The 12,430-nt window shown below is 39.4% G+C and overlaps 1 protein-coding gene and 1 long non-coding RNA gene across 27 annotated transcripts in view; one reads left to right on the top strand and one right to left on the bottom strand.

Annotated features, from left to right (window-relative positions):
- The window catches only part of TRPS1 (transcriptional repressor GATA binding 1), a 251,565-nt gene that overhangs the window by 227,377 nt on the left and 11,758 nt on the right, over positions 1-12,430 (bottom strand). Inside the window, exon 1 of one of the 26 annotated variants that reach the window (XM_082721111.1) lies at positions 2,082-2,522. The exons of 24 other annotated variants lie outside the window; for them this stretch is intronic. The gene's annotated coding sequence lies outside the window, so the exon portion shown is untranslated. Of the gene's footprint in view, positions 1-2,081; positions 2,523-12,430 lie in introns of those variants that run through there. One more of the 26 variants, XM_082721128.1, reaches the window with a different exon arrangement.
- Positions 2,242-2,944, top strand: LOC309859908. The gene is made up of 2 exons (XR_014309033.1): positions 2,242-2,403; positions 2,764-2,944. It is a non-coding gene; the product is annotated as an uncharacterized lncRNA (long non-coding RNA).

The raw sequence follows: 12,430 nt of genomic DNA, 5'->3' as shown, positions 1-12,430 counted from the left end.
TTAAGACTCATGCATTTAAAAGGAGAGGAAGAAATTTCATGAAATTCATACAAAAAGGCAAGCTCTGAGAGGAAATCCTGGTTTTCAAAAGTCATGTATTTAATGCACAAACATTTTTTAAAATAAAAATGATGGCCTAGGCCACCAATGACCCCTTAAGTAGGGCACCAATGGACAATGCAAAAAAATACCTCAAAAATATTTCTTTGAAGAACTTTTACAATTCAGAATAGACTTCTACACCAAAACTCTTACAACAGAAATCCAACAGATTGGAATGAATTAAGGCATATATATTAAGGTGTATATATATGTATATATCCAAGAGTATGATGCCAACTAGTCTTCTGGAACAATTGGTGCCACGCTTCCCTACAACAGCTGACAGCTAGAATTCTACTCTGTGCATATCCTAAATATAAGTTTTAAATTAAAAGATAAAATAAAACTTTAGAAACACCCATTTGAACAGTCTAATAGACACTCCCATGTTAATGATATATGAAAATTTAAAAGATTAGAAACAGAACAATTATAATTATGATCATAATAATAAATAGTCACACAGCCCTTTGGCAATCACCAAACCTGTTTTACATATATTATTTAATTGATTTAACCCCCTCAATCTGTTCCCAGGTAGTACTGCTCACAGCTTGTAGATGGGAAAACTGTAAACTAGGGAAGTGAGACACTTACTCTCATTCTGATTTTATTCCAACTAAGCCACACCACAGATAGGAAAACATAGCTGCAACCTAGTGAGCTTCTAAACACAGCTGGACATAAGCCTATTCCAGGCAATCACAAGTCCCAGAAGGCATGGGATGGCTGAAACGTCTATATTTTAATCTGCACTGTACATATCCGGAGAACAAATAAGCTTGGACAGAGACCAAAGGGCTCAAATAAGAGAAATATGCAAAAATAAAACAAAAAGTCTAAAAAATATTGTGAGGCACATTTCTAACGACTAAAGTAAGCACCTTCTACACTCTAGGAATGGCTGTTCCAACAATAAGAAAAATGTCTTGTGGACTGGGTCATTATTATTTGCATGTTTTAACTAAGCTCCTGATGTTGTGACTTCGGCGCCTCAGTTTTCATAGCGTAATTACAGAGTTAAAAATTTCAGGATAGAGCAGTACTTAACTAATAATTGGTTCAGTATTACTGATGTTTTTAATCATAAGATTATCATTTTCTTTTCAACATGCTACTTTAAAATGACCTTCTTTATTAAATCATTTCTTATATTTAAGGGTCCACTTTGTTTCAACAAAAACAGCTTCCGTGTTCTCCTGTCTTAGGAAATAACTTCGGATATCAACTTAAACACGCTCCCTATGCAGAGCAATACTAAAAGTTAATCTGTTACAGGGTATAAAGAAGGAGCTGAATTTCCATTTTGGGGGGGGGGGGGTTAAAATCAACCGAGGTATCACTATAAAATCCCGTCCCCTACAAGCTAAAATGCCCCCCTTCCATCCAGGTATATAACACCTATTATCTTTACATCAGTCATACAAGGACCTTGGAGACAAAAAGGAAGTGGATATACATTATATGAGCAATAAAGTTGGATCCTTTTGCTAAAACTTTCTTGTGGTAACAGCTGAAGAGAAGCTCTCCTAAAATTACTGGTATTTCATGATATAACCTTAACACAAGGTTTATAGAAAAGGACATGAATACAGGGGCGTGTAAAAAGCATGGCCTTAAAAAGAATTAATTTTAAAAATAAGCTCCATAATGTAGAGAGGGCTAACCCTGGATAGGGATCCGGGTACAGAACCGTTTCAAAATGTGTTCCTTAAGGAAAAAATAGAAGGTCCTCGTCACCAGAACACCAAAAAATATGAGAGAAGCCTCAGCCACTCCAGAGAGGCGTCATGCGCTTATATTTAAAAAAAAAAAAAAAAAAAACACCTACTAAATTAAATTATAACATACACAGTGACTTAGTGATCTGAGTTTCTGATGTCCATGGCACCGTGGCTTTCTGAGAAGGCAGGAGACACAGCCCTTCCACGTACTCAAGAACGGGTGCGTGGGTAAATACACCGCACAACAGGAGATACCTGGTGGAAGCAGCTCCGGGCCAGCGGCGGAGGAGAAAGTGTGGGACAGCCCCGAGAGCTAACCAGGCGACAGTTGCTTAGGGAAGGCAAAGCCCGAACTTCGGGGATCTCAACGGGCGACCGTCCACAAGTTGCACCACGGTCGCAGGTGAACCGTCGGATGTCCGGGGGAGGACGTGCCCGGGAGCCCATCGTGGGTGCGCGACGCAGGACGAAAGGCGGCGAGAACGTCAGCGCCAAGGGGGGCAGCGGCGGCGGCGGCGGAGGAAGCGGGGGAGCGGCCAAGACGAGAGGGACAGCGTTCCTGGGGACTGCGGAGCAGGTTGGGAAGCGGGGAGAGGGGCGGGGAGGCGGGAGCCGCGGGCGGGAGAGGAGGAGCAGGGACGCGCGCGCGGCGGGCTGGCCGGGGCCGGCGACCGGGCCGGCGGGGCGCGAGGCGCGAGGCGCGGAGGGGAGTGGGAGGGGTGGGGGGCGGCGGGAGCGGCGGGAGCGGCGGGAGCCGGGCGCGCAGCAGCCGCACGCGGGGACGCGCAGGCCGAGCGCACAGCTCGCTTCCGCGGGGCGGCCTGCGACAACACGCCCACAGCCCGGCGCCGAGCACGCGTGGTGGCGGCGGCGGGCGGGGGGCTCGCGCGAGGCACCGCGGACGCCCCCGACACCCACAAAGCTCCGGTCGCCGCAGCTTCAAAGGCCCCAGGCAGCGGGCAAGCGGAGCAGCCTCCTTCGGGGACGCAGCCAACTCGCTCTGACGGGAGCTTCTGGAGAAGCAGGGTAAAAGGAAATGGAATCCTACTGCTGCGACCGACCTGCGGTCCTGACTTTTTATTTCTCCTTAAAAATAAAAGGCTTAAAAAAAAAAAAAATCAGGTTGACTCTTGGCTTTTGCTTGTGTGACTATACTAACCACCAGAACACGCGGGATCTTTAAAGATCATTCATAATTCATAAATTACTTTTTTTTTTTAATTAATCCAACAGACACAAATAAGCTAAAAGATGATAAGGGTTGGTTGGTTTGTAAGCCTAACCCAAACCAACCTTTCCTTTTAATGTTTTTGTAACACACAGAAGCCAAGTCAGAAGGCCCCGCTAGGACCCCATTTGGAGCAGGGGCAGTTGTCCAGGAGTGCAAATAATTTAAGAAACACAAAGCCCTGAGGATTAACAGGACAGTACCACATCCCCATGTCATTCAACAACTTCCCCCTACAAGAGTTTGCTGATCACAGCCTTTTTGCTGTAATGGAGCCAAGAAGACACAGTTACTTAGACTAACACAGACTTTTTTTTTTTTTTTTTTTTTTTTTTTAAACAAGATTGCAGCCACCTCTGGAAAAAACGCAAGTTGAACATGAGTTATTACTAAAACCAGATTTTAAAATGTCACATACAGAGACGATGGTTTTACCTCTCTGAAAATGAACAAAGGTAGATTAGGGTTTGAGAAGGAAACAGGCTGAAACAGCATGAATATGAAAGTCACCTAGTCTTTGAAACCCCGGGATTATATAGCAGCTGAAAACCCTGCTCCCAGCAAATGAGAAGTGAAGTAGAAGTGCTTACCAAGCGTCAGCTCTCCAGCCACACTGCTTTGGGTTCAAATCCTGATTCTGTTCTTGCTACCTGTCCCAGCCTAGGCGACTGCCCTGAGAAACGTGGATGACAGTAGTTCCTCTCTCAGCTGGAGACAACACAGTACAGTGCTCCACAAACATGACCCACTACCATCATCTGAAGGTGGCCCCTCTGGGGAAAGACCCTTTCCCCCCAACTGTAAACCTAGCTCACCTATGGGCTGTGGTTGCTCTCACCTCTCCTTAGTAAGCAGCACAAGCTAGGCATCCACCAAATCGGTTGTTGCCACACGTAGCTCATTTCTATGCAAACTGTATCCAGCCTTTGGGCAAAGTTTGCATGCCCTCTGCTCCCTGATTTTCACAAGTGAAAACACGACCACTGCCCGACCAACACATTTAATAATGTGCTCCTTCCCATCCTTAAAGGGCACCACACAGCTTTTGTAGACAGGAAACTCACAGGGCACACACACCATCCAGCTGGTAAATAGAGGCATCTGCAGTGACCACGCCTCCCACATACGGTCTGATAAGGAATATTTTAATGGAGCCAAAACATACATTTCCTTCATCAATTTCTGCCTTAGAAGACATGAGAGCTAGACAGTCATGTCAGGGATTATGAAACTATAATAAAGAGATTTCTAAGCCACCAAGACTACAAGAGAGGACTACGTACGTTTCGCCTACTTGCTTCCAACCAAAAGTATGCGCCCCTTCAGTTGTGGAAAAATACAGAGGATTTAAAAATTCCTACTTATTAACTAGAACGTACTCTTCCATGAAACTCCTTCTACTATCATGTAAATAGTTTGTAAATTTCAGGCAGTTATTACTCTTAAAAATCCCCAACAATCCCTTCCAAAGGGTTTTTTAAGTTGCTGATAGACATAAGGTGACATCAGAAAAGTATGTCTGAAAAATGCAATTAGCTAAGGTTTCTAGGAAGCTTTGGAATGTTTTGTTATTAAGAAAGAAATAGATAAATGAGAGTCCTCCAAGTAATGAGCTGACCTAGAAGTAAAGAAATTCACTGGAGCGCCTGGGTGGCTCAGTGTGTTAAGCCTCTGCCTTAGGCTCAGGGTACTGGAATCGAGCCCCACATGGGGCTCTCTGCTCAGCAGGAAGCCTGCTTCCCCTCTCTCTCTCTACCTGCCTCTCTGCCTACTTGTGATCTCTCTCTCTCTCTCTCTCTCTGTGTTAAATAAATAAATAAAATCTTTTTTTTTTTTAAAGGAAATAGTATTTAAAAAAAAAAAAGGAAAAGAAATTCATTAAAGAGATCCTCTCCTTGATTTCTCCTTCAACGCTCCATGCCCATACAGATTTGGGAATGCACAGGAATAGCAAGCCTTCGTAATTTTCCAAAGCTGTTTAAGATAATGTTTAAGTGCTTAATAGATTCATATATTAAATCAAAGGGTCTTCCCAATTCTTAGATAAAAGAAAGATTTGTAGTTAAAACACACACACACACACACACACACACACACACACACATACACACAGAGAGAAGGCCAAGGATAAGGTCTTTAAAAAAACAAAAAAAGAAAAAACCAAACAAACAAAAAGCGCGCACACACACACACCGCCAAAAAACAAACTTCGAAACTGTTCCCTTGTTTTTAAAATGAAATTAAAGGTAATTAGTAAAAATCAAGTAATCAAAGAAGTCTCAGGCATTCTTGTTTCAACATGAGAAATGTCTCAGTAGCTTATTCAGTTATCACTTTATGGGCCAGCTCTCAAGGAGACATGGAAATTGAAAAGAGCAAGGGGAGGTTCAATATCCTTCACTGCCATAGACCTGGGCATCCCAAGGCAGCATCACTTCTGCTTCTGCTCAGCTCCTGAAGAACCCTATTCACCGATGTCTGTGTTAGATCTTCCCAAGATCTAAATCCTCCATGCTCCCTTAGCCTCCAAGCATGGGACCTCTTACAGGTCACTTTCAACATGAAGGTAGTAAGTAAAGCACCATCCTCAAACATCCACACACAGTATTTGGGATGACAAACATTCAACGTGTGAAAGTTAAAACTAACCATTTCTGGCGGGTGACCTTGGAACCTACCATTGTTAACCTTCACATATTCAGGGCCCATCACTTACCACTTTGCATCTTTGACAATTTTACAATACCTCAGAGGCAGTACCAGTAAAGCACAAGGCAATATGGGTTTTTATTTTTCTCTAATTCACAAATGTGTTCGGGCCTCCCTTTCCCTCAGTTTTACCCATACTGTCATACTGATTCAATGATGTTAATCGATAAAAGACAGAATTTGAAAGTACCCTGCAAAATACGCCACATTAAGTTATAACCAGTAGTATTATACTTTAGGGACAATACTTGAGGGCAAACTTCAAGAAATGTCTATTAATTATGGAATATCAGATAATCCTTTACCTCTCTGAAACTTAACAACCCAATTTCACAATTTTGTCAATACCTAAAGGTCCCATGCTCTTCTGGCCAAAGTGTCCTTCCCCCCATGTGCCAATTTAACGCAACACTTTTGAGAAACCACTGAATCTAAGGCTTTGTAAAGAGGACAGAAATAAATTGGGTATCCTCTTACTCTCCCCAGACTTGCAATGCCAAGTAGATTCTGGTATGGGCTACATACCAAAGCCACAAATAAATGGGAGCACAGGGCAGGGATGTTTAAATCTAAGTCACTCTAGATCTGAAGGCTTCGGGAAGAAAAACAAAAGTCAGCATCTGAGGAATAGGTAGAATTCCTACAGTTAAGGGTGGATGAAAAGCATCTCAGGGATGAACATGAATGGAGGCTGGTTTTGGAATGTTCCAGGACTAAGTACTACTTTGAGGATAGAACTCATGGTATAGTACAGACAGAGTTGGCAAACTGGGAACAAAGCTTAGATAGAGTCCGGAATGCCAGGCTAATGATGATAAACAGATTTATAAACATAAACTACTAAAGAAAAGTACAGAGATGAAGAGGAAAGTCAAGGACAGACAAAAGCAAGTGTAGTAGGGAAGCACTGTCCCCAGAAGCCAGGCCTGGAGAGATAATCAACAGAATGGCTGGCAGCATCCAGTCCATTGAAGAGATGCAGTCAGATGGAAAGACCATTGGGCTTGGCTGCCATTTAGGGCACTGGTGTCCTCAATACAACAGCATCAACAAAAGGAGGAACCTGGTAGATTTCACTTTGTTGAAAAATGGAGGTACACATGAAAAGAAAACCCAGCTTTGAGATTTCAATGTTTTTCCCACTCTAAAGTTATTTTTATAGCTGAGTAGGTTAATCTTTTATCTGAAAAAGGAGAACAGATTCTATATCTGGCTTAGAGACATTCTAATTAATAAATCTCAAAGTGCAACATTTTGACTTTGTGCCATGCCAACTAAAAGACGGAATCCATCTGGAAATAAATAAAAAGTGGCCTTTTGTTTTGCTTTACCTTGTATTTTTCTAAGCTTTCGGAGGGAGCTATATTCATTATTTGTGTACTATTGCTAAAATCAGTTCAGTGTTTAAATCATAACCCCTCTCTCAGCTTCAGTAGCCATATATTAGCTACAGAATTGCAACTGGACTTTTCCTAGATTCTAAGAAAGCTCCATGAACAATTGCAATTGAATGAGAATCCAAATGAGCAGAAAATAAATGCCATGTAGCTACCTTCTATAAAACATCCAGGATAGTCTTTGTTTACAAATATGAGCCGTGAGAATAAATATAAAACAGTTTAAGTAATGTTTGAGAAGGGGTTTACTAAATGTGGATGAATAGATTAGCAAAATTGTGATTCAGAAAGGGTAAAAAACATTAAATACTGATTTATCAGGAAAGCAAATTCCTTAATAAGCGGAAAGGTTAAAAAAAAAAAACACAAAAACTCATCTTATTTAAACCTCATATGGATGTGACCTGTTTTAAAAGCCAACAATAAAGCACTTTCTGAAAAACAAAGCCCAGAAGTAAGAGCCACTTAAAATTTATTTTGATCTGCAATGCCAAGAGAACATGGTAGGGTTCCAATCTCTTAAAGTCAATGGAGAAAAAGAGATACTTGGAATACAGGGAAAGGATCAGTAGAAAAATAAATCCCAAAGTAACATTAAGAAAAACGAGGGTGATGTAAGTATTGATAGCCTTTCCTATGGTTCCATCAAGGAACCATCATCGGGTGTTAAACTCTAATAAACGGTAGGATTAAAAGAAATCAACTACATTAAAAAAAAATCTGCTATATAATCAACTACCAGAGGCAGAGGAGAGCAAAAATCCTAGATAGTTAGTTGGGCAATAGTAATGGAAGTTTTCAGCCTTTCTCTGAAAGTACAATATGTTCACTATACCAATAAAGAGGTTTTCTGTAAGATGGTCACCAAACTCATTAAGATGATTCCTCAACCCATTTTGGAAGAAATGCTTTTTAATATTAAAGATTATTTCATTACTGTCCCATGTAATTATTTCTAACTGACTGAACGTGATCTTTTTCTCCACAGGCGAACTTTCTTACTTTTAGAGGAATACTATTCATAGCAGCCATTTATAAAGGCTTTTCACCTGATAGAAACATTAGTGAAACCAAACAACCAAATTAAAAAGAAAAGAAAGAAGAAAAAAAAAAAAAGACAAGCCTGCCCTCTGGCTAAGACACAAAACCCGACAAATAAAAGGCAGTCCAGCGGGTCTCTTCAATGGGCAGCTCAACAGGAAATGGGTTCAAGAGCAGACCCTGGACCAAAATCTGCTATTTCCAGGGTCTGACCCTCCTCCTCCTCCTTGCCAAAGACCCTTCTAGAACTGTCTTCTAAAACAGTCTGGGGATGTCTTGGGTCCAACAGCTTTCTGCATGGCACTCACCAAAATTCTTTAAAACAGAAATGGAAATGGGATTGCCTTCGGAGGTTGGGGAACCATCACAAATCTCATTGAGGAGGGGAGCTGCACTAACCTTTAGATTATATAATTATTAGAAGTAAAAGATAAGAAGAAACAAGAAATTTAAGTAAAATATACTTCAGATGTCTAAGACAGAATTTCTTTCTGCTTTTCCCGATGTGACAGAGTAAATGATTAAAATTAGTTTAACTTGAATCAATAAAGAACTGTTAATTTACTTTATATTGTACAGAGGGGTCATGGATAAAAATGTAACTTTAAAGAAATTCTAAAACAAAAATAAAGACATTACATTTTTATTTTAAAATATCATTTTTCCTATATTTAAGCTAATGAAACTTATCATTCAAAAGACAGACTTAATAACAACAGCATTTACAATAAATGAAGGTCCTTATTATTCTTTTGTTAATTTGCTTTTCTAAATGCTGAGGAGTTTATTAAAATGCCACGAATGGTTTCTCAACCACGTTTTAATAACTAATTGCACATTTCAGGCCTAATCTCACAGATGCTGTCTATAGTTTTCAACCTGCCAAGGGGCTTATGGCTGTTATGAATAAAGAAAGTCCAGTTTCTTGGAAGATAAAAAAAAAATCCTTAATTCAAATGGACTGTTTTTATTTTTAAAGTTGGCCTCAAAACAGATAAATGTTGGGAGATATTTTAAACTACTAAACTACAGGGAGAAGAATAATACAAACTAACTCCTTTATTAATGACCATTTTATAACCGATTCTTTACCATCTGAATTCTATACACACAAGGCTCGAATTGTTGAGTGGTTTGAAGGAGCATTAAGCCTAAATTTTATGCAGTAACTTTTTAACTTTCAGGATAACTTCTGGATTACACATTTGATTCCACTATTGTCATAAGGTATTGATAAAGAAATACCGTGAATGAACCAACTGATTTATTATATGATCAATTCCCCACTACATGTGAATAAAAACACTCATTCTATTCTCAAATCCATCCACAAAGGGAACAATGAAGACTAGTGAATTTCAGGTACTAGGTAGACTCCCTCCACAAATCTCACACCCATCTAGTGTCCTAGACAGACATGGAGATGACGACCAGACATGGGTTCTAAGCTCAGTTCTTTTTCTCAGTGGCTGTACGCTCATGGGAAATTCACTTAACTTCCTCCTCAGTGCTCTCCTTTGTAAAATAAGATGCTTCTGCTAGAATGGTCAGCTTCTAATCCTCAAAAGAAAATATGATCCTAGGGCCACTCTGAATAATACCTAGATGACAGAACAATGAAGCACCAAAATTTAAACTTGAGTCATAGATTTTAGATGGACCATGGGAGAGAAGTTCAGTCGGTAAAAGAGGTGTTTCATGAGTCAGCTTCTACTTTTTTCCAGCAGAATACCGTTCAAAGGCTCTCAAGCCTAAATCCTCATTTCCACGCATCCGTGGGAAGCCGGGCACTAGACGCTCTGGCACCCATGATGAAATGTGCGCATGAGCAAAGGAGACGGGGGCCAGGTTTGGAACACAAGCACAGAACTAAGAGAATTCTCTCGCAGGCTAGGCAGTTCACTCTACATCTGACCTCAGACAGGTGATTAAATGTAGTCATTTTTCTTTTGTACATGGTTTTATTGATGGAACCTAAAGAAACAAAACGCACATATTACCATGCATATTTTTATAGGATCATGGTGTGTCAAAAGAAGTTAACCGATTATTTCTGCAAAGGTGTTTACCCAAATAAACCCCACTTTCTCCCACATTAGGAAAAGGAGAAATGCATCTATAGAACTGTTTTAATTCTTCGAATTAAATCTAAAAGTACTGTCCCAGCTCTTCCACTCTATTCCAAATAGGTAAGTTTTTTTAAATTATTTTTTCAGAATACCATATCAAACATGACTTGAAATTATCCCATCAGCCCAATTCCACAACGTGCTTTTGGTTACAATGGCCAGGACCAAAAGTTTTGGCAGAATGTTCACCTGATACCAGAGAAGCCAAAGAAGGAGGTGGTGGTTGGTTGAAATTTCTACACTTCTACCAGCAGAGACACCAAAATACTATGAAATCAATCCACTAGGAGCAGAACTAATGCACTCTCTGAGTCAGTTCCACTTAGAGAGAATATGTGGGCGATGTGTTAGGGATACTATCTATTTCCTTTGGGCCTGATGTATTCGTTGCAAACGAAAATATTTTAAAATAGTCTTTAAGATGAATGCTCAGAGCTATTGTTTCTTTATAATAGAAGGCTTATTTGTTTTACACATAACCATAATTTAAGGATGCCAATCATTTTAAGCAGTTTGCAAAAAATAAAATACAGACAGCATGAGAGGAAATCATCTTAGTACTAAAACATCCTTTACATTAAAATATGTCAGGTTAAAGCCACCACTATACATATAAAGTTAATTTTAACCCCGTGTGCTGACAGTATTTTATATTTTCGTATTCATTTTGGAGAATTCCACAAGACTGCTTAATTTCAAAGCTGGTTATAATACCTTTTCTTTCTCCTTCAAAAAATTTTTAGACACCAGTTGCCTAAGACGCAAATGAGAAAAAACTAAATGTCATGTAATTTTACACCACTCACAATATTTGCAATTAGAATAAATACATGATTTTCAGATATCACTCTTCTGAAGTAATAATGAAATTGTGCAAATGACATAAGACAGGATCTTTCTGTAGTGACTCCTTAGCAATGGCCACAATATCTTATCACAGAAAGGGGTGGCGGGAGAGCTGAAATCACTGTTCTCTCAGTTTCTGATGCATCAAAATGAGTTTCTGAAAAGAACACAAAAGGAAAAAAGTATACAAAATGAGTGCAAAATGAATTTGCGGTTAGCGGTAAATAACGAGAGTTCTATAAGAAGAAAATCCTAAAAAGATGAAATTTTTCCTCTCCTTTCAGAAAAGCTTAAAAAAACAAAACTAAATATTTCAAAATCAATGGACTTCAAGCAATCCAAGAAAATTTGGAAAACATTTCTCTAAAAACCAATCCAGGGCGCAGGATGTCAACTTGGAAATAATGGAAGCATATTTCGCTTTAAAATTCGAAAACTTTTCAAAGACAAAAATTCAAGTTAACATCCCAGTGATTAACTCAGGGACTGCTTAGCCAAGAACAACTTTCGGCACTTAAAACATAAAACTGTCAGTTTCCTCTGCTTGGAGACAAAACATACAAAAAGCAAACATTCACTGCTATATTTTCCTAGACATGAAAGACAGGACTAACTTGTATAAAAGGTGATCACTCTAACTATTTCTACCAATTATTATATTTATGCTATAGCTCCTAAAAATCAGTTAAAAATTCCAAACCTCAGAACAATCACTAGGAGAGGGCTACTATTCTAGTACATTACTCCCTAAATCTCGGTGGAAATAACAATCATTTATTGAACTTCAACTAGAGCTCAAGGCAGAAATATGTTAAGCAGCCTGTGCTTGATATCACTGAATATAAGCTACTATAAACAAGTAAAACTCTTTACTAAAAACTCTCAAAGGACTGACAGCACGATACTTGGCATTGTATTTCTTGCAGATCTAAAGCATACTGATGGCGAGAATAATTTAAGTACTTTCTTCCCTGAATCAAGATACATTCATATCAAACATCATCTGTGATCAAATGGCCAAATTCATATTTATAAACTTGGAATACAGAGTTTGGTGGAAGCACTGAGAAACTAACATTGTCTTAATCTTTCTGCCAGAAATATGTCACAGTTGGTGCTTACAATCATTTCAAAATTATACCACAACTTTATTTAATTTCATTCAATGCATTTCCTCATAGAAATGGAATGGTAAGGGCCTGTTCAACAGCAAATAAAAGCATATTATCATTTTATAGCATACAAGTTTCTTCT

The sequence above is a fragment of the Mustela nivalis genome (genome assembly GCF_964662115.1).
Source record: "Mustela nivalis genome assembly, chromosome: 2".
NCBI lineage: Eukaryota > Metazoa > Chordata > Mammalia > Carnivora > Mustelidae > Mustela > Mustela nivalis.
Note: the sequence above shows the minus strand (reverse complement) of the source record. Positions and strands in the feature narration are given on the sequence as shown.